Raw genomic sequence first — 27,434 nt, forward strand, 5'->3', positions numbered from 1 at the left:
CTGATATCTACTGGGAGAGCAATACAGCGGTGCACAGACAATCCAGGAAGTTTTTGAAAGTATAGGGAACAATTTCCTGGTGCAAGTGCTGGAGGAACCAATTAGGGGCAGAGCTCTTCTTGACCTGCTGCTCATAAACAGGGAACAATTAGTAGGGGAAGCAAAAGTGGATGGGAATCTGGGAGGCAGTGACCATGAGATGGTCGAGTTCAGGATCCTGACACAAGGAAGAAAGGAGAGCAGCAGAATACGGACCCTGGACTTCACAAAAGCAGACTTTGACCCCCTCAGGGAACTGATGGTCAGGATTCCCTGGGAGGATAACTAACATGCGGGGGAAAGGAGTCCAGGAGAGCTGGCTGTATTTTAAAGAATCCTTATTGAGGTTACAGGGACAAACCATCCCGATGTGTAGAAAGAATAGTAAATATGGCAGGCAACCAGCTTGGCTTAACAGGGAAATCCTTGCTGATCTTAAACACAAAAAATAAGCTTACAAGTAGTGGAAGATTGGACAAATGACCAGGGAGGAGTATAAAAATATTGCTTAGGTATGCAGGAGTGAAATTAGGAAGGCCAAATCACACCTGGAGTTGCAGCTAGCGAAAGATGTTAAGAGTAACAAGAAGGGTTTCTTCAGGTATGTTAGCAACAAGAAGAAAGTCAAGGAAAGTGTGGGCCCCTTACTCAATGAGGGAGGCAACCTAGTGACAGAGGATGTGGAAAAAGCTAATGTACTCTCAATGCTTTTTTTGCCTCTATCTTCACGAACAAGGTCAGCTTCCAGACAGCTGCAGTGGGCAGCACAGCATGGTGAGCAGGTGACCAGCCCTCTGTGGAGAAAGAAGTGGTTCGGGACTACTTAGGAAAGCTGGATGAGCACAAGTCCATGGGGCCAGATGCTCTGCATCCGAGAATGCTAAAGGAGTTGGCGGATGTGATTGCAGAGCCATTGACCATTATCTTTGAAAACTCATGGTGATCAGGGGAGGTCCTGGATGACTGGAAAAAGGCTAATGTAGTGCCCATGTTTAAAAAGGGGAAGGAGGAGGATCCGGGGAACTACAGGCCAGTCAGCCTCACCTCAGTCCCTGGAAAAATCATGGAGCAGGTCCTCAAGGAAGCAATTCTAAAGCACTTAGAGGAGAGGAAAGTTTGCAGATGACACTAAACTGGGAGGAGAGGTAGATATGCTGGAGGGTAGGGATAGGATACAGAGGGCCCTAGACAAATGAGAGGATTGGGCCAAAAGAACTCTGAAGAGGTTCAACAAGGACAAGTGCAGAGTCCTGCACTTTGGACGGAAGAATCCAATGCACCGCTACAGATTAGGGACCGAATGGCTAGGCGACAGTTCTGCAGAAAAGGACTTTGGGGTTACAGTGGACAAGAAGCTGGATATGAGTCAACAGTGTGCCCTTGTTGCCAAGAAGGCTAACGGCACTTGGGGCTGTATAAGTAGGGGCACTGCCAGCAGATCAAGGGACGTGATCGTTCCCCTCTATTTGACATTGGTGAGGCCTCATCTGGAGTACTGTGTCCAGTTTTGGGCCCCACACTACAAGAAGGATGTGGAAAAATTGGAAAGCATCCAGCAGAGGGCAACAAAAATGATTAGGGGACTGGAACACATGAGTTACGAGGAGGGGCTGAGGGAACTGGGATTGTTTAGTCTGCAGAAGAGAAGAATATGGGGGGATTTGATAGCTGCTTTCAACTATCTGAAAGGTGGGCTGCAAAGAGAACGGATCTAAACTGTTCTCAGTGGTAGCAGATGACAGAATAAGGAGTAATGGTCTCAAGTTGCAGTGGGGGAGGTTTAGGTTGGATATTAGGAAAAACTTTTTCACTAGGAGGGTGGTGAAGCACTGGAATGTGTTACCTAGGGAGGTGGTGGAATCTCCATCCTTTGAGGTTTTTAAGGTCAGGCTTGACAAAGCCCTTACTGGGATGATTTAGTTGGGGATTGGTCCTGCTTTGAGCAGGGGGTTGGACTAGATGACCTCCTGAGGTCCGTTCCAACCTTGATATTCTATGATTCTATTTTCACCAAGTGGCTATGTCACTTTCATATTACATTATTTTAAAAAAAGTATAGATTCACACCCAACAAGCTGCTCTGCAGTTATCAATTTTAACAATATTTAGACTTCTGCGAGTGACTCAGATTTCTTGTGTGACTTACACCAAGACAACACAGTGATGTCACATTTTACCATATGGACATAGGGAGCTGGATGTTTAGTTCTCTTTTATATCTGAACCATTAGGTAGCAGGGGAGTTAAAATTTCTGCAGGTCTGAATCCTTTCTATGTGAGTATTTATGGTTTTTATAAACATTAGATAGCGTTTTGGTGTTCTACTGTTCCTCAACTGAGATAAATGTAATGCAACATAACAGTAATTATGAATTGTATTAAAACTACTCCCTAAAAAAATGAGTTCTGAAGTTGCTCTTAGGACAACCTTGTAATGCAAGAAGAAATAACACACTAGTGCTCTTACAAGACTATTTCTGTTTGCTGACGTTACTAAAAACAAACACTTTGGCAGGCAAAAACAAAAAGGAAGTAGTTTCCAATGTTTTAAAGACACATGAATCACACTTTAAATAGTCAAATGTAGGACCCATGAACAAGGGTCTTATGCCAAAATATTTGCATTATCCAAATATTTATTCTATTTGGAAAATTAAATGCTGAGATTGCAGCCACCTAGATTTGCAGGATATATTAAATATTTTATTGATATACTATAATCAGACACATGGGGACTCTTAATAAATAACATTTGAATATAATATAGTTATTGTCCACTAAAACAAGGGTGTCTTTCTTTGAACCTGTGCAACTTCCTTGGAAAAAATAGGACGCTGTACATTTCTCTCCCTATTTTAAGTTGAATTTCTGTGCATCTACTTTGGAAGAGATCAGTTCCAACAGTAAATTCAATACTGTGCTTCAACTACATGCTGGACCATAAAATAAAGAAGCTTCTGCAGGATAACAGCGTTATAGTACTAGTGATAATAGAAAAAACACAGTTCTCCCCTGATTAATACTTTGAGATCATCAGATAAAAAGCATTTAAGAAATCCAAAGTGATCTTTTTAGATAAACCATCAGCTCCAGAATTAGAAGACAGGCTCTCATAGGGCACTGCCCTCAAGCACATCCCATTGTGGTCCCTCATGGTCCTGCAGACGGCATTGCCCTCAGTGCCTGCTTGGGTTCTGGCCTGGAAAATCGATCACCCAGACCAGATTAGTTCAAAATACATATCCCCCTCATGGTGTCTAGTTTATTAACTCTTTCTACCAAATGTAACTTGCTTCTTAGTCACGCAAGTTCACACCCACTGTGGATCCACAAAAGACACCTGATAGGTTCTCTCATCACTTGTTCAAGAGGCCCCAATTCCTCCTTCTGGAGCTGGCTCTACTTTGGACAATCAGTCTCTCAAAACAGGAGCCCCACACTTGCCTCAGGGAGCTGGGTAATACTTCTAACAGTCTTTGTCCTTAAGTCAGAAGTCTCCAGCTCTCCTCCTTGGAGCTAGATTATAATTTAGGTCAGTTGTTGGGCCTTAGCCATCTTCTTCAACTGGCTCCTCTCTGCAATTAGTCCCCAGACTGAGAGGGGGGTTCAGCAGACAAGCCTGCTGGTGTCTTTCCTGCTCTGAGGGAGAAGCAACGTACATGCTGGTCCCCTTCCTTAAATCTCATCCCAATTCGTCCAGTGAGAGGGATACCTTGTCCCATCCAGTCTGCAAGGCTCCTGGTCCCGGACCCTTAAAGAAACAGTAACAGGATGTCCTCCCAACCACCATTTATTCCCAGGATCGCTTACTCTCTACCAGTATTTTGTAGGTCCTTGTATAAATCAGACCTTTCAAAATCAAAAGGCCATGTCATGTGACAGGGATGGGCTGACCCCTAGCCACCACTGCTCTCACGGGAGCAGACTACTTCATCACACAGGCATAAGAAAACCTCTGGATGTCAAGAACAGAAAATTCATCCATTTTTCTTATGAGAGCTGTCTGTGAAACAACAATGTAGAGCGTTCTTGCTGAAAACTGTTTCCTCAGATCTGCAGCTGGGGTCAAGCACCATGTTATTATACAGTATGATTAACAGACCTCAAGATTCAGTTCCCACTCTCTTTAATAAAAATCATAATAAACGACTGCACCAATTTTTTTTTACATTGGTGTCTACAAGAATGTTGATTTGCAGATCAATGGATATCTGTTTGCCCAAATGCAAAACTGTTATTTCTTCATTGAAACCACTTTTGTGCCACCTACTTTAATCACCTCAAGTGCTGGGGGGGTTTTTTGTTTTGTTTTGTTTTCCCCCTTCTGTTCTGATTTGGACACTTGCTCCTTTAAAACGATGGTATAGTGCCAGAAGCATCTAATGGCTAGCTTTAATCTTCAGGACGTTTACAGAATCAGAAACATCACTGAGTCCTTCATTTTCCTGAGAATAAAACATTCTGTACAGGTTCCTACACCTGAGTCTAGCTAGCATCCCTTATAACAAAACATGGCAGTTCTTCTCACGGCTTCAGTACCATGGTATTATTTTCTTGTAGATATATGTTTATCTGGTTACTCGGACTTGGAATTCAAGGGGATTGTAACAGAAAACAGATACTCTGTGAAGGTTATAATTACAAAGTCTGAAACTTAAAGAAATACCTGGCAAAGAAAGAACACAAGAACCAAAAGTTCTGTACTATATCAGGTTTTTTCTTTTTTTATTTTTAAAAAAAGTCAGCACTCATTACCATTGCTCCTCTCCACTCTCTCTTCACTTAGTGGCTTTTCACACTATTATCAAATCCCTATTTCTCAAAATTCTGTTATCCATGGCTTTAATTATTCCAACCTCCATTGTTCCCCTCCTGCCTCATCCGATGAAGCGAGATGTAGCTCACGAAAGCTTATGCTCAAATAAATTTGTTAGTCTCTAAGGTGCCACAAGTACTCCTTTTCTTTTTGCATAAACAAGCATGTTTATTAAAGATGTCAGTTCAAGGTGGTATCAATGAACCAAAGTTAATGTAGGTGAAATTTCTTTAGAATGGCTTTTCAAATGCCAGGTCATGTCACAATTATTATTCCAACGCTGGCACTAAAGCTGCTTAAACTAGGTTTAATCCAATCCTATGAGACAACATGCTGACTGTAATTTAAAGCAGTTGGGTTAGTTTACTCCTCTTTGGCTCTGTGCAAATTCATGGGTCAGAAAGAATCAAAAAGTCATGTTCCTAAAAGCAACATATACATTTTCCATAATTTAGCTGTGTTTTTTGTAACACATAAAATGAGTAAGATCAACAGTTTCAGACTGTCATAGTAGGAATAAGTGTTTTATGAGTATTACACGATTAAATGTAGACCGTGTATGGGTGCGCATGTATATGCATGCACAAGCATGCCTCTGTGAAATATACATACACAAAGGAATAATTACGTTGCATCTTTTTGGAGAGCTCTAGCTGTCGACACAGTAATTTCACCATTTAAAATATGTTTATGTTACAGATGTGTTTTATTCAAAAATTACAAATTTTGAGTGATTGTACAGTTTGTTAAATATGTATTAACTAAAGGACTGACTTTAGAGTTTGATTCCCCAAAAGAAATTATAATGTCATCAATCTAAAAGGTCTACAAATCTATGAGACAAACTGTATGATATTGCAGCAACCCACAGGACTCATCACTTTGGATTACAAGAAATTGATGGAGCCATGTCTCAAACTTTTTTAAAAAAAATTGTTTTAAAATACTTCTTGTGAATAAACAATGTCTATGCTCAAAGGCATTTCTTTATTAAGATATTCCCATTTCAATAGCACTACTTTAGTTTGATACTGTACACAGAAAAGGTAAATTCTAAGAATCTATTCTCTTGAAGTCAAAATTATTTGAAGATAAAATGAAACACAAGGTTGAATTTAAAATTCAAGGTACTTCATGAAACATATATAATAAAATTTACAAGCGATTAATAAACTTCCAGAATTCACAAATTTCAGGTTTCAAATTGGATGGTTGTGATGATGTACTTCTCTATGATGAAGCTACTCTAGGCTTTTTTGCCCAAATTTTCCCTTCACTGACACCAGTGGTGCAAATCCACTCTCATGTAGACAAGACACCAGCAGCCACTGACACTGTAAGTCCTGTGTGATGTAATTCTGCTCTGTACAGGGCTAGATGACATGCTGCTGCCTTCAACAGCCTGGATCGAGTTTTGACTACACTATCACGCCTACCATTGATTGAGCTGAACCACTGGTAACATCTATACACAATTTTGGGCCAAAAAAGTCTGCTGCAGGTAATCTCTGTGAGAGTACTGTCAGGCTGGATTGTACCTCTCTGTCCTAATCTGTTTAAAGGGAAGAGGCCTGTTTTGAAAAACCTCTACCACCATGTCATCATTCTTGAGAGAAGACAGACAGCAAAGGCCCTTATAGTATTTGACCTTTTTTTCATCCCAGTATGCAGTACTAATTTAATTGGACAACTCTACTATATTACCTTCTGTGAGCAAGCAGAGGGACACCAGAATGGGCATAGAAGGCTCAAGCCCCGATGACATGGGTAGAAAGGCTTGTGTAGTTTGCATATGTCTATCACATGGAAGGTAAAAAACTTTGTTTTATAGTGTTGAGAAGGCTTTGCACAAACTTTCCATACAAAAATAGAAAGCATTTTTGGGCAGACATAATGTCTGGCAAATTTCAACCCCACACATGAAAGCGTCAGAAAGTTATGAACTAAAAACAAGGAGCTATAATGGAAACTATAATTCCCATCTGCTCTCCTGAATATCAGCAGATGAAGACAGTCATGCATGTATCTGTTTACTTCTAAAAGTAATTACCACATTCCAGTCTCAATAGGAGGTACAAAGATCCCAGAATAATATAATATGGACACATTCTTTATTCTATGGGACAAGATTTCCATGTACTGCCTTCTCACCAGACTGTACTGAAATGGAAAAATGCCAATGCTGAGACAATTCCAGTATTTCCAGACTTACCCAACAAGATGGATATTAGGAAAAACTTTTTCACTAGGAGGGTGGTGAAACACTGGAATGCGTTACCTAGGGAGGTGGTGGAACCGCCTTCCTTAGGAGTCTTTACGGTCAGGCTTGACAAAGCCCTGGCTGGGATGATTTAGTTGGGGATTGGTCCTGCTTTGAGCATGGGGTTGGACTAGATGACCTCCAGAGGTTCCTTCCAACCCTGATATTCTATGATTCTATGTGGCATGAAGACCTAGTGATGCTTCCTCTGACTCCATATCTCCTCCAACAGTACCCATTTCTTACCTGAAACCCAAACATTCACTATCAAGCACTGGCTAGTGGATGAGCTGGAAGACAGTTTAGTCTCGCTATTAAGGAGACAGACATGCTACTTCAATCTAGAAGCATTTCTACTTTCATTGTTTATTAGAGGCTTTGGGTTTAGGGAGACAAAAAGATTGCTACAAAACTATGAAGTCTTGTCTTTAACTAGGAAAGTGCACAAACAAATTGAAACTGGTTCATAATACCTGTTCAGCTGAACCGTTGTTAAAATTGGTCAGGGTCACAAAGTAGAAAAAGCTTCAGTGGCCAGAGCCATTTTTACAAACACTTTGCTTAGGCTCAATTTTCAACAGGTTTCCCTAAAAATATATGTAAAAACAATTCCAGACACTGGAGTCTAATCTATATGCAGCTTCAGATGAACTACAGTTAGAGCTGGTTTTAATCTATTTGTTAAAGTTTCCCCAGCATACACATTCCTCAAGCGTTCAGGCTAGAAACACTTTCCTCTGCAAAGGTTTTTAATTTTGTTCAGAAAGCTAACTGTACTCTAATATATGCAGAATATACTTCAGTCCTCACAGAGGAGGTTTGGAATCAAGTAGGTACCAACCCATAACTAAGATTTTTGTAGGAAATTTTCTTGAGATCAGCAGTACAGAGATCAACTAAAATGTCCTCTTTTACTTAGCTGCTCCTGCTCAATGTCAACCTACTTGACTACTGAGTCAGATACTGTCTCACAGAGGTCTGCATCCATTAATACAAGCCCTGATTCAGTAAGTCTATTCTTTGTGATAGGAATGAAGGAGGTTTTTCAAGGCCAGGTCTAACATGGAATTAAAAGGAGAGGTTAATCACCTTGTGTAGTAACTGGAGATCAAGATGTGTGTCCCTATGTGTGCTCCACTCAGGTGTGCACGCTCCCCATGTGCCTTTGATTGGAGCTTTGGAGTCAGGTCTAATATGGAAGATGGGATTGCAGTACCTGTTTGGCCCACCACATGCTCCAGACATCCTTGTGCCTCGTACCCAGCATCTACACAGCTACATGGGCGATCCTCCTCTACTCCACAGTTCTGTGAAAAGAAACTCCAAAGCAGAGGGAAGGAGGGAAGGCTGTGAAGCACCCACAAGGACACAAATCTCAAAGAACTCCAAGTTACAGCACAAGATGAAAAACCTCTCCTTGTTCAAGTAGCATCCCTATAGGTGCTGCACTTCAGGTAACCCCCAAGTAATACCCACATAGGGAGGAGGGAGCTTTGGAGTCAAGTCTAATACTGAAGACCGGAATTGCATTTCCAAGTGAAGCATATGATCTAGAGGCATGAACCAATGCACAGCATTTGGAGGAAGTATGTACTGAAGTCCAAGTTGCAACTTAGCAAATTTCAACTCTTGGAACATCCTTGAGTAATGCCACAGAGGTAGACTGAGACTTTGCAGAATGAGTGAGATCTCTAGAAGGAAGATTGATTTTGGCAGATTGATAACCATGAGATAATACACCCAGAGATCCACCTGAGAGTCTTTGGTAGAGATTGTGAATCCTTTGTATTTGTTCGCAATGGAAACTTTCTAAATGGCTTGGATCTGTCCAGATAGAAAGACAACATCCCTCTGTCATCCAAGGTATGGAAGGCAGTTTCCCACTTAGTCTAACGCAGACTCAGGAAAAAAAAACTGGAAGATGAGTGATCTGGTTATTATGAAAATTCAGAAAACATTTTAGGAAGAAACTTAGGATGTGACTGGAACAAAACTTTTTCTCTGGAAAACACTGAAATGGCAGGATCTGCCATTAAAGCCCCCAATTCTCTGACCCTCCAGGGAGAAGTGATGGACACCCAGAAAGCTGTCTTCATGGATAGGTGAAACAAAGAACTCATAAGCAAAAGGCTCAAAGGGGCATTTCATAAAGCAATTAGGGTGATGTTCAAATACCATCTCAGGACAGGTTCTTTACACTGTGGAAAAAGATTAATCAGCCCTCTGAGGAATCCTGACTTGGCGGGGTTAGCCAAAAAAAACTTAAAAACCTTCCACAGATGAATGAAAGACTAGGACAGCTGTCATGTTCATTGTGACAGAACTCACAGTAAGATCTGACCTTTTTAATTCCAACAGCTAGTCCAGGATGGTGGAAAGCAAAGAGGACTGAACAGGAGACAACTGTCACTAGATACACCAATGGTGAAATCTCTTCCATTTCTAAAGGTAAATATTTTGCATAAACTCCTTTCTGCTGTTTAACAATACCTGTTGTACTGCTGTAGAACAGGAAGTCTCTATTTCTGAAAACCATCTAGAAGTCACATCTGGAGACAGAACTTCCACTTTTGGGTGAAATGTCTGACTGGAATCCTGAGACAACAGATGGTAACTGATTGGAAATCTTAGCAGTGGACGAGAAGCAAGTCAAATCAAGAAAGAATACCAAACTTGTCTCAGGCAAGTCAGTGAATGAAAATTACCTGTTTTGTCCTGCTTGATTTTGTTCAGTACCTTGAAGATTAGTAGCATTTGTGGGAATGCAGAAGAAAGACCCTTTATCCATGAAATAAGGAAGAAATCCCCTAGTGACTGAAGATCAAGACCCCATAGGGAGCTGAATTTTCTGCACTATGTGTTTACATTCATGGCAAACAGGACCACTTCTTGAAACTCCCAAACTAAGAATACCCTACTGGGAATTTGTGAATCCAACTCCCATTTGTAATTCTGGGAGAAGTGCCTCCTGAGCAGGGTGGATAAAAAATTTTTAAAAATCCAATTTTTTTTCATTTAATATGGATTTTTTGATAAAATGCTTTTTGAGGGGAAAAACCTATCTGAAGATAGTTTTAATTAAGACACAGCATAGCTCAAAGATATCTCATCATGGAATAAGGATTATAAATTCTAATTCTATGGCATCAGACAATATATTCATGTAATGTTTAAGAAAAGTTTTGTAAAGGAGTTTCAATAGTTCATGGATTATGGACCCAATTTTATGGGATTCCACAGGCTTCTGTATAGATTATTTAGGTTAATCTTTCTATCTACCCAATGGGACTCAGTGCTCAGCCTAGAAGATACCATCAGAGATGCTTAGTTTTGCAGTTCTCACACTGTGGATTTGTGTTTCCAGAGGTAACATGCTTGTTAACAGCAAAAATGTTTTTAAATAAACAAACATATAGAGGTGAGAAATAACAGACCTCAACTCTATTGTCCTTCTGCAAATACAGTGTCAATATTATATGTATGCTGTTGAAGAAGAAAATCCAGAATACTTAACATTGTTGTTTTAGTTAAATAAAACAATCTAAATGTCTGGCTGGTGATGTTCTCCCCCTAATACAGCATGGCAAGAAAATCCTCCAAATATTAATGATTAACCTGTTGAATTGGAGATCGTTCACCTTCCAATGACTTCATAAATATCTGCTTCAATTACCTTTGGTAAATGAAATAACCAAACAATGATTAATTTTCTGATATAGCTGTAAAACTCATCTGAAAAGTTTACAAAATAAATCACTGTTTAAAAATGCATAGTGTGTACCTTCTAAAAATGAAACCTACATCTATCTCTGAGTTGTGAAGAATATGTATTACGGTTATAAAAACCGACAAGAATGCACTTTTATGTAGAAAACCATGATTAAATCGAGTCTTCCCGACTAGTGATTTAAATCATGATTTAAATCAAATCCACCCTGCTCCTGAGGTTGTCAGCCATCTGGGAGGTAAGAAGTTGAAAGGAATATCTTGTTGGCTATACACCAATTCCACAACTTTACTGCTTTGGCACAAAGCACAGGAGAGTGTGACTGACCCTGATGACTAATGTAAAAGATACAGGCCACATCTGTCGTGACCATGGTGGATCTGGCTCTGACCAGTGGAAGGAAGTGGAGTCATATTTCTGACTGCTCATGTCAATCTTTTAGAACAGTGGTTCTCAACCAGAGGTATATGTACTCCTGGGAGTACTCAGAAGTCTTCCAGATGATACTCATGGGACACCATTTGCCCTGGATAGCGTCTGACCCTAGATATGATCCCCCATCTCCATCCAAAAGGGATGTGTCTGATGTTATAATGATGGAAGGAGGAGGCTGAACAAAAGGGACTCCCACACAGACTTTGTGGCATCCTTCCACCAAGTGAGTGAATCCAGAATGTATTCAGTATATAAACTGTCCCAAGCCATCCCTGGAAGCACCGAAGAAGTAACTTAGTGCATTGACAGGTTTCAGAGTAGCAGCCGTGTTAGTCTGTATCCACAAAAAGAAAAGGAGTACTTGTGGCACCTTAGAGACTAACAAATTTATTTGAGCATAAGCTTCCGTGAGCTACAGCTCACTTCATCAGAAGTGAGCTGTAGCTCACGAAAGCTTATGCTCAAATAAATCTGTTAGTCTCTAAGGTGCCACAAGTACTCCTTTTCTTAGTGCATTGAGTTACTAAGGTAAAGGCTGCCATATGTCCTAATAGTTGGAGATAATTTTTTGCTGATATTTGAGGACTTATTTGAATCTCTGAAATAAGATGTTTATTTTATTTTTTTGCATCGTGAACCTGTCCACAGCTGAGTAAGCCCTGTTTCAAGGCATCCAGAGAAGCCCCCATGAAATCTTTTCATTTTACTGAGGTCAAAGTGACCTTTCTAGGTTGAGCTGAAGGCTTAATCTGTAGAACAAACACGTTGTTGTTTGTACTGCAGAAAAAATATCATGGTAAGATCGGCCCACAAGCAGGCAATTGTAAAGAAAAGGGAATCGATATAGGTGGGCAGCTAAGACTGTCACGATCTTTGAGAATATCCTTTAGGGAGAGGAAAGGCTAAATGGAGGCACACGACACTGGATGTGAACTCAGTCAATCGTAAAATGAAGAAGCCTCCTGTGAGGAGGGGGAACTGCAACATGAAAACGTGTGTCCAAAAGGTTGAGAGCCATAAATCAATCCCCGGAATCTAACAAAGGAATTACAGCTGCAAGAGTCACCATCCTGAATTTCTGTGGTTTCACAGAGTTGTTTAGACATTTGAGATCTAATTCTGGTCTCCATCCCCCCTTTTTTTTAGGGGGAGGGGGAACGGGGAGGGGACCAGAATTGAAATAGAAACCCTTGCCCATGTGCTGGACTGGAACTGGTTCTATAGCTCCTATGCATAGAAGAGAGGACTTCCATTCTCAGCAACTGATCGTGAGACCGGGTCCCTGAAAAGGAACAGGGAGTCGGGTAGGAGGGAGAAATGAAGGTAAAATAGACTGAATAACCAAAGATTATGACCCCCAAAACCCATTGGTCAGATGTTTTTCTTTCCCATGCAGTTGGAAATGGGAGGCCCTCAGAAACCATAAAAATGAACCCGGTGAGATCTCTGAGCCATTTCAGACTTGCTAAATTTTCTTTTATTTGCACATGGGGGGGGTGGGACGGGGAAGAGAGAGAATCCCTAAGCATGGCTTTTGATTCTTTCAAAGTATAAAGAGACTCATCAGTAGACTCAGAATTGCTTGAGACCATCAAAAGGAAAGTCCTCAACAGTACCCTGTACTTCCTCAGAGAAACCCGACAACTGGAACCAAGATGCTCATCACATCACGATCACAGTGAAAATGGAGTGTACAACAGTATCAGCTACATCTAAGGAAGCCTGTAATGATGTTCTTGCCAAAAACTGACCTTCAGTTATGATGGCCTTAAATTGTTCACAGTGCACTTCTGTTAAAAGCTATTAAGTTTATTGTAATTAGTATATCCATATTTTTACATCAGCACTTGGTAATTAGCTATTCTGAATTATAAAGTCACTGAGGAATAACTCTTGCTACTGAAGATATTGAGTTGCTTCTGGTCCTTGTTATAAGAGGTAGACTTTGAATGATATTGTCTACCATACTCATTAACTGTTACTATCACTAAGGAATTCAGTGAGGAGTATGAAAATAACTGGAACACAGTATTTTTTGTCAGCATGCTGACAGATAGAGTGCCATAGCTGGAGTCTGCCAGATAGTATTAGTAGGCTTCAATAAAGCATCATTCACAGGAGGGCCACACATACAGAAGCTCTAGAGTGTAAACTCCAAGGAGTTTAGGGTCAGAGTCCTGAACCTCTCTAAAGGAATTTGAAGCATATCTACAAGGAGCTCCATTAGATCCTGAAATTGTCTAAAATAATCTGCTATGGATGCTGATGGAAGCATTACAGCCTTATCTGGCGATGAAAAAATGTTCCTGTGAGAGGTTACCTCTTTGACTGCCCTTGCCTTCTGCTCTGCAAAAGTCTCCTCTAATGGCTCAGGTTGATATGGAGGGAACAATGGTTTGGGTGAATGGCTCTCCCTATTCTTCCTATGAGAGAGGCTCAAGGCTCTTAGGAATTGTTGACAATAAAGAGAGCAGGGATCCCAATAAGGCTGCTGAGGGTGGGGAGGGAATATAAGGCATAGAAGGAAGGCTCCATCGTTGGTCACATCAGTGGTATGGGGGTCAAGGTCATCTGTCCCAAACAGTCTCTCTCTCAGTTTAGGTAGGAGAGTAGTGTCCTGTAAAGTAGCTGGGGATCCCTGAACAGAAGTCTTTGAGCCAGAAGAATCATTCTCAACATACTCTAGAGAAAATGATAATTGTTCACTCTGAATAGTCACCCAGATGTACTTGCTTATACTTGTAGGTAATGGAGACTCTGGCTCATCCAAAACAAAGAGATCCCTTGAATATAAACTCCTACAGTATCGATGGTATGTGAGCAGAAGTTGAACGAGATTCTGTGGAAACAGTCAGTACCAAGAAATGTGCCTGTTTACAGTGTATTAGTGCTGCAGACACTGAACATTTTAAATAAGTATGTCCAGGCTCAGACAGTACTGACATAGTAGTCAGGGACACCAAAGATACAGAAGCATCGATGGAGTAGATTTGTTTGAAGTGGAACATCTGCTAGAATGGACATGACCACAGAATGTCAAAGTGGGTTTCAGTATTGAATCCAGTTTAGCAGCAAAATGGCTCTTAGATGACCTCATGGTACTGGAGCCACTCAGAGCCTCCATAACATTCTCCTTGGGACCTGAAGTTTACAGAACATTTGTTTCTATCGGTGACCAAACTGTCTTAGTTGTAGACTTAACACTCCTGCTACCCTTGTCAGTATCCATAGTATTGCTGTGCAAGGCTCTCAGTACTGTGGATGCAGAGGTAGATGTTGTATCCCTGTAGGGGCTCAGTGACTGAGACCTGGAAGCAGACGGGGTACCTGCAGCTATGTCCCTTGAGGCTTAGTGACCAAGACCTGGAGATAGACGGGGCAATATATGTGCTTGGTCAGTGTACAGGGGTGTTATCTGAGCTTGGGTCAGAGGCCACTTTCAGGACTCACTCTATCATCAATCTAAAATTTATTTTTCTGTTTTTCCGAGATCTGCTTTTAAAGGAGATGCAGATCTTACACTTGGGCTGCGTATGGATGTCTTCCAAGCAACGAAGGCATTGAGAGTTTTCCCTTCTGAGGAGGGTAGCTTCCTGGAAGGATAAACAGTGCTTAAAGTCTGGCATAGCCCAGAGGTGTTGATGTCCAGAATAACCCCTCAAGCAGGGAAAGTAAAAAACTAAACACTACAAACAAAACTAAAGAAACAGAACAACTATATCTGAAGCTAATTATGCCTAGAAATAAAGTGGCCACACTTGACACTGTCTCAGGCTGAAGTACAGCTGAGAAGGAACTGAGGGTGGATCATATCTGGAGTACATGCATGGGCCAAACAGATTTTGCTACCAAAATCCACCAGAGGTGCATGGGGAGCGTGCACACCTGAAGTGGAGCACCCAGAGTGACATTACTTGAAGAACTTGTTACTTTTTTTCCCCCACTCTTTCTTCTGGATACCTTTTGCTACCAGTGAAATGATGGGTGCAAATTAAAGTAAATTCTAGTTCTGAACATGCTTGCTGTAATGCATCCACTGATAACTCTGACATATTAATTTTGTCTTTAAAAGAGCTATTTCTTGCAATTATGTTTGGATGCAAATATATCTACGTGTTCAAATCCTGTGTATATGAATTTGACAGACCAAGTTATCTAGCTGATGCATTTCCTTTCTGCCCAATTAATATGCCCTAATAGTTTACTTATTGGCTTTTCTATGGTGATTGTTAATTATTGGAAAATGCCAAATACTATGGTAAAGTTTTGTGTACCCTTGAGGTGCATGTTTTCCTCTGCCTGTTGTGTGAAAATTAAGGTCTGTGTGCAGACCAGAAGGCCTTATTCTTCTATTTATGTATACCATTGTGTTGTCCACTATTAAGAAGATACATTATTGTGCACCAAGTCCTTCAGGTGAGTGTCAATCAATATGACCTTAATTCTCTCTGACAGAGCATTTCCCTTGGATTATCACATAACCTAAATGAGACTACCTCACTAATACCGACTCACATCATCAATGTTCTGTCCGGCTTTACAATGTGTTGATATTGTGCAAACTTCTTTGTTTCTTGTTTCAAAATGAAGAGGTTGTATGTGGAATTTTCACCTTAATCTTTATATTGTAAATTACCCTTGAATTTAGAGATGATAGGAACATGTGCCATGTTCTTGTCTTTAACAGAATTCAAGGAAGCACCTTAAGCTTTGTTAGTGGAAAGACTGATTGGAACAGTCACTTCTATGTTTTTCTCCTTTACAATTATGGTTCCATTTTCCCCCTTCCAAATCTAGAATCTCTTCTTGGTTGTGTGGAAGAATGAAGGCCACAAAAGAAATTTCTCTTTGCTGTAAGGCATAAAACTCTCTAATTTGGTTTTCTATATAAGGTAGAAATTTATTTTTTTTTCCCCGAGAGACTTCGGTTACCAGTTATTTTTAAATTCTGAATACATGAATGAAGTCACATGAGGATCTGGCTGGAAATCTACTTTCCAAATATGTATTCACAGAGGTCTTCTGGCTATTGAACTGATTGCCATGGACCTGGCTGGAAATCTTAAAGAGTGTATTAGGAAGTTTCATATAAAAGAAAGCTACTCTAAAGCAATCTTTTATTATGCTAATTTAAAATACAATTTTATACACACTTCTACATAGATTACACACATAAGGTTAGACACAGAACAACTATATCTGAAGCTATTATGCAATTCAGAAAGAAAACAAACTTGGATGTAGCAATAGCATCTCTGGAAGGTTTAAAATAATTTCCTCTGAAAGACAGATCCTTCCAAAAGGGCAGATTCCTGCCTAATAAAGAGTTATAAAGCTTTCACGGTAACTCTAACAGCATCAGTTGCATCTGCATATTTTGTAAGAGCTATTTTAGCATGGACACCTGAAATTTAATACACCACATTAATGTATTTTCTTTCATACATATGTGTACATACATAAACATTCACAAAGTCACAACATGCTCATGTTACAAAAGCTTATTCTCATTTATCTCATCACTTTGTCTCTGATTCCAGTTTTTAGGATTCCCATGCCTGTTTCTCTACTCTATAGAGGGGACTGCTTCTGTTTCATTCTTTTGTGAAGTTTCAATTCCTCCCTGTTCATCAGATCTTTAAGATTTAGATTTATTTTTATCCAAATCAGTTCTCTTTGAAAAGACTGAAACTGCCACTTACTGCATAACCTAAACAGATTTGCAATTCAACAGAACTACACAGGCAGTTGTGGGTAAATCATGGTGGCGATAAAACCTTTAGCAAAAGATGCACTGAAAACATCAGAGATAGTATTTATGCTTTTATAGCTGAGAAAGGTCTAAGAAAGCACAAAAATAGACTCTACTTCAAAGTATTTATCAGAAGCTTTTATGAATGTGAGACAGGACAACAAAAATTAAAGACTACCACCAGCCAGTCTCTCAGTGCTTCTACTTGCTGCAGCTAATGGACCCCGTCTTTCTGTTTGTACCTTCAGAGTAGTACTCTTGGCTATGATGTTCAATAGCAGAAGAGAAACAGGAAAAAACTAAATATTTATAAGAGCTCTATAAATACAGCATCTGTCTGCAAGTAAGATCACACACTTTTTCTGTTTCTGTGACCCAATATCATCTGTTCATTTTGTGTAACACAAAAAGTGAGCATCAAAACAAATCTGGGTAAAAATCCTGCAGTCCTTTCTTAGCCATAACTCTCAATGAAAGGACTGAAGGGTTTAAGTCCTGGTGTAGTGTACACTAATTTATATATGTACAGTTGCACACACATGCAAAAAGCAAAATACCCCTCTCCCCTGTTATAACACGACCCAACATAACAAGAATTCAGATATAACGCGGTAAAGCAGCACTCTGGGGGGGCGGGGCTGCGCGCTCCAGCGGATCAGCGTGTCAGGCTCAGACACGCTGGCTGCTCTGAGCGGCACGTTAATGGCACCGGGCCAGGACCGAGGGATTGGATAAGGGGCAGCAGGTCTCAGAGGGCTAGGGGACAGGGTGGTTGGATGGTTCGGAGGTTCTGGGGTCAGGGCAGTCAGGGGCATTGGATAGGGTGTGGGAGTCCGGGGGGCTTGTCAAAGGGCAGGGGTGTGGATAGGGGTCGGTGCAGTCAGGGGACAGGGAGCGACGGGGGTTGGATGGCACGGGGGTTCTGAGGGGTCAGTCAGGGGGCGGGAAGTGACTATTAACAGAAATGCTCGAGGCCAAAGCAAGTTCGATATAACGCCGTTTCACCTATAACACGGTAACATTTTTGGCTCCCGAGGACTGTGTTATATCAGGGTAGAGGTGTACCTAAAATGATAGGAGTGTAATGTAATTCTTAAAACTGCAAGTGCCTTATGAAAAACACTCATATCAATAAAGGGGTGCATATGAAGGAAATTATTTTCATTCTGAAATCAAAATCTATTTGCAATCTCAAAATCAGAAGATTTGCTCTCTGAAACAACTACTTGATGTGCCATTAAATCTAAGCAATTTCTCTTCAGAGCTGTTGCTATGGCAATCAGGACAGCTAACCTGAAAAATAAAGGCATCCTGCTACATCCTCATTATACACTAAATAATGCTTAGAAAAAAGTTGAAAAGTGGGGAAGTGAAAAACATCCTATTCCTCTACATACTTGCCTATAATTTCCATGGCCCAATGACTTTTACAGGCTAGTATGAACTTCAGATCCTACCTCCCTTAAATAAGAGAAAAAATTCTATTCTTCTCAGTTTTGTCAAGACATTTGCAGCAATACAAGTTGAACAGCCCAGCTATTTTGCAGAATCATAGGCTCTTTGGATTTGTCACAGCTCTGAGTACAGTATTTCTATATACAGACTTTAGACCAGCAAACCAGACACTCAAATGACACTACCAGTATCAAAACATGAAGGAGTATTCTGTAGCAAAAATATCCATATTTTGCATATTTCCTGCTGTTTGGCTCTCAGAATGTTTTCCCGAGCACGAAACTACCTTATGCGCTTTTGCTTCCAAACCCTTTCATACTACCTGTTATTTCTTTTATTTATTTAAGCGTTTTCATGTAAGCTATAACAACAAATATAATCAAAATTTGTGTTTAAAAGGTAACCAAAATGTAACATTTCATTTTTTACTCAGTATATCAAAGTCAATAAAAAACTGACAAAGAATTAAGGAATTTAAATCATACAGCTTTAAGACTCCTTACTGACGTCAGCAATACTACTGGGTACAAAGTTCTAAAACTTAAAAATACCAATGATCCAGCTTCAATAATAACTACAGCATAAACTGCTGCCAATAAGTTCTTATGTCTACAACAACAAAAAATTAGTCTGTTTCTCGTTTCAATGTGCTCTTATAGCGAGGACCCAGTTAAAAACCAATTCTGTGCAAAAATGCACTGATTCATAGACTGCCCAGACAGCAGTTGTCACAATATGTGCTTAAAAAAATAAAACACTCCAAAATGAGTTTGCAATACCTGCGCAAAAAAAAAAAAAAAAAAAGTTGTCATGTTCACAGTATATCCACATCCCCAGATGCCCCTAACATTGTTTAATGCTCCAGACAGGTTTTTATTTTTTATCCTGAGCAGAATCCTAGATTGTGTTGTCGAAGTTCATTTAAAAAGGAAATAATTAGACTTAACACACAATTAACATCTCAAAGTATTTCTTGTTTTAAACATTTTCCCAAGGAGAGTGCAAGTTCATTTATAAGTATATCACATGCTGAAGAAAATAAGTATGCAAGAGAAATCAAGCCATAAGGGAAGAAGATCTGTGGAAGGGCTGAAGAGTTTACATTTTTCTCTGCTAAAAAAAAAAAAAAAAAAAAAAACTGGTAAGATCCACAAGGAGCTTCCTTCTCTACTCTCATCCCCTCTGTTTTCAGAGCATTCTACCTTCACAGCATCCCAACCCAGGGAGCAAGGACTGGTGACAGACACAGAACTTCAGTTTCCTGCATAACTGTTCAGGGTGTCGCTCTTAAACCACCAGAATGAACTGCAAAGTAATGTTTTATCATAATTAAAGTACAACCATTACCTCATTTCTTCTAGCATCACACAGTGTTTACTTAGTATGTTAAAACTTGCACAATCTTTCAAATACTTAAATAAATGCATGCATATTTACTAAAAGGAAACATTTACTTTAAAACACTAACCAAAACCATTGGCTCTCATTTGGAGAGGAAAGGAGAAAAACTGTTTGATCATTGAAGGGCTGCTGTTAAAAAAATTAATTAAATTTCCTTCACCCACCAAAAAAAAAAAAAAAAATTGATGCCACAGATGGGCATTACAAGATTAATGCTTGCTTCAGAAAGCGAATGTGTGTTAATTTTACTCACACATGATAATGGGCATGGATATTACATGTTCCTCTTCCTCAGCTGTCTTACAGGAAAATCTGTCACCATCATTCACTCTATATACAGATCTGACTGACTTCATTGTACTGAAATTGAGCTTGCCTTTAAAGGTTAGAAAGGGAACAGAAACAACCAAGAATCTATTTGCATGAATTAGGAAGAGCCTAGAGCAGATATACTCAATAGGAGGCCTGCGGGCCAAATGTGGCCCAGCAAGACTTCATGTGTGGCCCACCAGCTCAATTTTAAAAAATATTTATAATTAAATTCACAAACAGTGATGCACTGCCTATCATTTGCCTATGACTTCCTTATTAAGTAACTTACTGGCAGTGCTTAATTTGTAATGAAAGAGGTTCTGGGGCTCAGCCCTGGTAAGCCACAGCACAAATTAAGCTTACTAGATCATAAGTTCCTGCAATAGCATGGGCTACAATTCAGCTAGGACTCAGCCAAATTTTTTGGAAATGGAACCAAATGAAAGTGAGTGGGAGTAAACATTCCAAAGTCAACAGCGAAAACTGAGCTTTTAACCCAAATTGGACAGCAGATTTTCTTTTTATTATGCCACCTCATTTAAAAGGAAAACCTTTGTGTTTAATATACCTAACCACCGCATCCATCCCTAAGGTCATCAACATGAGACGCCACTTTGAATCAAAGCACAGTAACTTCAATGCGGCCTATCCTCCTGACAGCGTTGCAAGATGTGACAAAACTGAAAATCCAACGTCTTGATATCACACTTCAAATATCATTCTAATAATAGCGACTGTACAGGAAAAAGCAATAGCTGCTTCTCTTTGGATAATGTTGGTACTAGTTAAAAAGAAAATGGCTTTCCTGGATGCTGAGCTTGTGAAGGAGTGCATGCTGGAAATGCTGGAAGAACTTTTTGCAAAAAATAAAAACAAAGATGACACTGTGAACAGTGTGAAGCAAGTTCCTCTTTATCCGATTTCACAGCAGTGCGAAGACTGGAGGTAATTTACGAGGATCGTTTGTCAGCACTGCCTTCTGATTTTAAAAATGCCAAATGTGTCTCTCTTGCAGTGGATGAATCAAGTGATTTAAGGGATGCCGCCCAATAACACCGTTTGTTAGATTTTATGATGGTGAAATTTTCAGGGAAGAATTTTTGTACTAAATATCATTAGAAACCTATACCACAGGAGAGATCATTTTTGAAAAGATAAAAGCCTTTTTTGAAAAAAATTGTATAGATCTGCTTAAAGTAAACTTTCATGTTACAGACAGAGGTCCCTCCAGAGCAGCGATACACCCTTCATTAAATACACTTCATTGCATCATTCACCAGACTGTCCTGTGTAGTAAGTTGTCTGGGGACTTTAAAAAAAAAAAACCAGTGGGTATTGTGATGAGATTAGCGAACTACATATGCTCAATTTCTAGCTTTTATCGTCTTTTTATAACTCTTCAACAAGACGTTTCAGCTGAATATAGAAAAGGAGTACTTGTGGCACCTTAGAGACTAACCAATTTATCTGAGCATGAGCTTTCGTAAGCTACAGCTCACTTCATCGGATGCATACCGTGGAAACTGCAGTAGACATTATATACACACAGAGACCATGAAACAATACCCCCTCCCACCCCACTGTCCTGCTGGTAATAGCTTATCTAAAGTGATCATTAAGTTGGGCCATTTCCAGCACAAATCCAGGTTTTCTCACCCTCCGCCCCCCCCCCCCCACAAACTCACTCTCCTGCTGGTAATAGCCCATCCAAAGTGACCACTCTCTTCACAGTGTGTATGATAATCAAAGTGGGCCATTTCCTGCACAAATCCAGGTTTTCTCACCCCCCCCCCACCCCCATACACACACAAATTCACTCTCCTGCTGGTAATAGCTCATCCAAAGTGACCACTCTCCCTACAATGTGCATGGTAATCAAGGTGGGTCATTTCCAGCACAGATCCAGGCTTTCTCCCCCCGCCCCCCGGGAACATACACACACACACACAAACTCACTCTCCTGCTGGCAATAGCTCATCCAAACTGACCACTCTCCAAGTTTAAATCCAAGTTTAACCCAGCACAACAATGTCACTGGTTAAGTAGCCAGCATGTGTTAAAGAGGTTTTGTGCGCTTCAAAAAGAAACAAGAGAATTTCTTTCAAACCACAAGACCAACAAGGCTTGAGAGATCCTGGAATGTAATAATGGTGTCCCCTCTTTGTTACAGGTAGCTTTTCTGTGCAATATTACTGGTCGCTTGAATTTCCTCAGGTTGCAGCTCCAAGGCCGGGCAAGCAGTGTCAGGGATCTGTTTGAAAAAGCGTGTGCCTTTCAGTGAAATCTTTAAATCCTTCAGACAGACTTAACAGGAAAGAGGTTATACTTTCCCACATTGTGTTGCTGCTACATATGAAACTTTGATTAAGACAATACAAGAATTCCTAAACAATCTGACTGAAAATTTTAAGTGTGATTTGAGAATTTTAAAATTCCAGAGAATTTGCTTTTATTTGATCATGATCTGTTTGTTGTCTCAGTCAATGGACCTTGCCCTTCTGAAGCAAAGAACATTCTTTATTCAATTGATGAAGGTGCCTTTCAATTAGAAACTGTAAGGCTCCAGAGCTTAGATGTCTTGAAGGCAAAATTCAGAGAAGTGGGAATTTGTGATTTCTGGACTCAATACGTTGACCAGTTTCAGAATATCCAGAATCTAGCCATCGATCTTTTAATGATGTTCGGATCCACATCTCTCTGTGAATCTGGATTTTATATCATGAACATTATAAAAAAACCAACACCACAATCGCCTAACAGATGAGCATCTTCACCAGTGAATACCCCTTGCCCTGACCTCCTACAAACCACTCTTCACAAAGTTTGCCAGTATTGCCAAAAACACAGGTAATAATATTTATAAACTTTGTTAAAAGATAGAACCACTAACACTTATATTGCAAGCAAGGTCTTTCTTTATTGGCAGCTGAAGTTTTTTTAAAAAATTTGTCAGCCTTCTGCACAAATGGCCTGGTCATAAAATTCTCAAATTGACCCGCAGGTAGGTCTAATTGAGTATCACTGGCCTAGAGCACCAAGTATTGGAAAAAATAATAAATTGATGGAGATTTACTCAACTTTCTCAAGCTTTGGTGAAAAAAAGACAGTTACAGGAACAAGAACCCAAAAAGCTCAAAGCGCGAGCCCGTGAGCCTGGAGAGGGCCAGGTTGAGGTCCCATGGGGGGACCAGGTCCCGGACTGGCGGAAAGAGTTTTTCAAAGCCTTTCAGGAACCTAATCGTCATGACAGAACACCTATCTACCCTAAATGCAAAGGTGGAAGGCTGATATAGGCCGCCATCATGGTCGAACAGAAGGTGAGGGCCTGCTGCTTTAAGTGAAGCAGGTTATCCAAAAAGGACTAGAGACGACTGGGTCAGGGAGATACTCCGCTCCACTGCCCAGCAGGAGAAACGCTTCCACTTTGCCAGATAAGTTGCTCTGGTGGAAGGCTTCCTGCTCTCCAAGAGAGCCTGCTGTACCGGACTAGAGCAGGCTTGTTCCTCTGGATTCAACCATGCAGCATCCAAGCTGTGAGGTGGAGAGAGGCGAGGATGGGGCCATGCAGCCACTGGTGGCCCAGAGGGGAATGCTGATGTCCCTGGTGAGTTGCCTGGGCTTGAAAGCAGGCCTTCCTCCTTGCTGTCAGAGCCCAAGGAGGGAGAGACTTGTCTGAGGGACCAGGATGGTACCGAGGCCGCTTGTCTACCACATTCCCATCGGCTGTCTCCGCAGACTTCCATTGGGGACCAGTACTGGGAAAATGGCTCTCAATGCCACAACTCCGATGACCGGCGGCGGCATTCGGCGGATCAGTGAGGGTACCCCGGCAATCGACACCCCACACTAAGAGAGCAGTGCTGCTCTGTAGACCAGGAACGGGAGCAAGAGGATTGACGTCTTGGGGACCGTCAGCATGCCTGTGGTGATCCATATCCATGATCCGGAGACCAGTGACGGGCGTCTCACTCCTCCGGAACGATGCCAAGGACCGGGAGACCGACTCAGATGCTCCCAGCATCAGGGCTCTGGTGCCTCGCCTCTGGAAGTCTGCGCCAGACCACCGGAAATCGACAGCGGAACCCTGAGGAATGCTGCCTAGAGTCTGGGGACCGATGCCGGGAACTCTGGCAGATAAGCCAACCGATATCCAGGGGCTGGTGCCACTGTTCAGGCAAGTGCTGGCGGGGCATCCTCTGCAGTGGGCAGTAGTGCCACATTGATGAAGACCACTGGAAGGGTCCCAGGGCAAGTTTACCCCTCAAATGGGGCACCTCACTGGCCAGCATGTGCTTCACGGGAAGGAACAGTAAGTCCGTAGTGGCCTAAAAGGCCTCCGGTGTGGATGGCACCTCCAGGTGCAGACTGCCTCTGCAGTTTCCTGGGATGGCAGGTGGGTCTGGAAGTGGACTCGACAGCTCAATGGGAGCTGAAGCCTGGCCACTGTCCAGAGGGGAAGAGCTGCCCCGTGCAGATCTTTGCTCTCGTCTGACTCTCTCTATCCCTTTACGGGACGTAGGAGAATGTCTTCTCTCGGCCTTTCTTTGCTTTATAGCCAGTATCGGGGATGGAGGTCAGTGCAGGCGGCGCACTTCATACCAAGGCCACAGTGCTTGGAGCACAATCCAATCTCATCAGCTCCGAGACCGGTGCAAGGGCAGACTCCATAAGGAGCACTCAAAGACAAGTGTCCCGCTACTTTTGGGTCCACAGCCTGAAGCTCTTGAAAATGTGACACTTGTCACTCACATGGATTTCTCCTAAACAGTTCAGGCAGCTTCTCTGGGGATCACTGACTGGCATAGTTTTTTTGCAGCAGTCACAAAACTTGAAGCCCAGGGACGGGGGCATGTCCTGCCCTAGGCTAAGTCCCATACGGGACTAACTAATTCAAACTTAACACTAAGGGAACTATTAACTATACAACTTTTAACAACTACATACAACAAATTCGCTACTAGGCACAGTTGAGATAGGAAAGCTTGCCAAGGCAAGGAGACGTTCCAGCATGGCCACTCACAGTAAGGAGGAACTGAGGGAGGGGGGAGGCAGTGATGCCCCTTACACCGGTGCATATGCACGCCACTCCAGAGGGCGCCAGAGCCTGCCCCCTATGGATATCACTGAGGGAAAAACTTCCAGCACTGGTGCATGTGGAGAGCACACACACTTACAATGGAATGGACATGAGCAAGCACTCGAAGAAGGGAGAGGACAACAAGTACAATAATTCACTAAACTAAACACCCAAGAGAAGTAGCAGCCACCTCTCACATATCTAAGCAGCCATCTCTTTCTAAGTCTAAAAGAAGAAATAGCTACCATGTGTGAAGATAAACTGCTTCTCTAGGCTGCAATAATGGTTCCGGGCCTTGTGAATGCAAGCTTTGCTGGTGATGATGCTCCAAGGGCAGTATCCCCATCTACTGTAGAACTCCCAAATGACTATGGTATCCTGGTTGGTATAGGGCATAAGGATTCCTATGTAAGTGATGAAGCCCAGACCAAAAACAGGTACTCTCACTTTATAATACCCTATTGAAGATTGCATTTTTATACTCTGGGATGACATGGGGGAAAAACAGTATCACACTTTCTACAATGAGCTTCATGTTGCATCTGAGGAATAGCCCCCTTTGTTAGCTGACTCTCCTCAGAATTCCAAGGCAGACCATGAAAAGGGAAACCATGACACAATTAATGTTTGAAACTTTTAAACTCCCAGCTTTCTATGTTGCAATTCAAGCAGTACTTTGTATGCTTCAGGCTGTATTACTTGTACTGTATTGGATTCACGAGATGGTGTTATAACTGGCCAGATTTTAAGGTATTTAGACACCTAGCGGTATTTTCAAAATTGCATTTTTGAAAATCCCACTAGATGTTTATCTGCTTCTTTAGGTGCCTAAATATCCTTAAAAACTGTCCCAATGTGCCTATCTATGAAGATTCTCACTAAACATAGTGACTCCTTTGTCACTACAGCCGAAAGAGAAAGTGTCCATGATATCAAGGAAAAGCTATGCTACATGGCATAGGACTTTGAGAACAAAATAGCTACAGCTGCCACTTCATCTTCCCTCAGAAAGAGTTACATGTCATCAGATGGACTTTACTGGTAATGAGCATTCTCCCTCCCCCTGAAATTTTTCCAGCTCTCTTTTACTGGTATGAGATGAAATCTGACTGAATTCACGAAACAACCTACAACAGCATAATGAAATGAGATATTGACATTATTGGCATACAGGTCTGTCTTAATGTCCTTTCTAGAGGAACTACCGTGTATCTTGACATAGTGGACAAAATGAAAAAAGATTACTGCTATATATCCCAGCAAAATGAAAATTAAAATTACTGCTCCAGCAGAACTTTAATGCTCCGGCTTCCTTATTTACTTTCCACCAGACATGGTTCTGCAAACAAGAATATGATGAAGCTGGATCATATATAGTCCACAAATGCTTTTAATTGTGTAATATTATATAAAGACATAAAGCCTATACTTATTACAAGCTACTTTTCCCCAAAAAATAGTTTTTCATGGCAAAACGCAAAATTAACAGAGGCTGTGTATTTTCTGATTTTTTTTAATTACAAGACATTTATAATATTCATTATATATATATATTCATTAAGAATAACAATTATACTTTCCTTTTCAACCGATAGACATCAACATTTACATCATATTAATGTAATGTGGTACTCCATACATTTATATATCACATAGAGAGCTCAGATACTATCACCCTAACACTAAATTAACCAAAATGCATTACAGAAATATGGTTACTCATCACACATGTATATATAAAAGCACATATTAGATCAGATGTTATGTGTATAGTGTCATAATTTAGCATGGCATGCTACAAGATAAAAAGAGGCACTCAAAAAAAAAAATGTCCCAAAAGAGTTTGTATTGTACATCAGACAAGTACAGAAAATGAAGATAACAGACAAAGGAAGGGCTAGGGAAGGGACAGACAAGGTTTAAAACAAATAAAAAATATATGAATCATATTACATAGTGAGAACATTGTAAATTCTGATTATGACTAATATATTATGGGTCTATTCACAAATATCTATATTTGTGTGCATTATTATATATCCACATATCTAAGACATTAAAGTACAATCACAAAATTATGACTGTAAAACAATATATTGCAAAAATACAATCCTCTCATTCAGTGGATTAAAAGTGTTCTGTATAAAAAAATTTCAAGTT

General features: G+C 40.8%; 1 protein-coding gene and 1 pseudogene across 1 annotated transcript in view; one reads left to right on the plus strand and one right to left on the minus strand.

The window, feature by feature from the left end:
• Positions 1-26,668, plus strand: part of LOC144275555 (actin, alpha cardiac muscle 1-like) — a 43,296-nt pseudogene extending 16,628 nt beyond the window's left edge.
• The window catches only part of MED13L (mediator complex subunit 13L), a 445,177-nt gene that overhangs the window by 320,839 nt on the left and 96,904 nt on the right, over positions 1-27,434 (minus strand). The gene's annotated exons all lie outside the window — the stretch shown is intronic.

This window comes from Eretmochelys imbricata, chromosome 15, assembly GCF_965152235.1.
Source record: "Eretmochelys imbricata isolate rEreImb1 chromosome 15, rEreImb1.hap1, whole genome shotgun sequence".
Lineage (NCBI taxonomy): Eukaryota > Metazoa > Chordata > Testudines > Cheloniidae > Eretmochelys > Eretmochelys imbricata.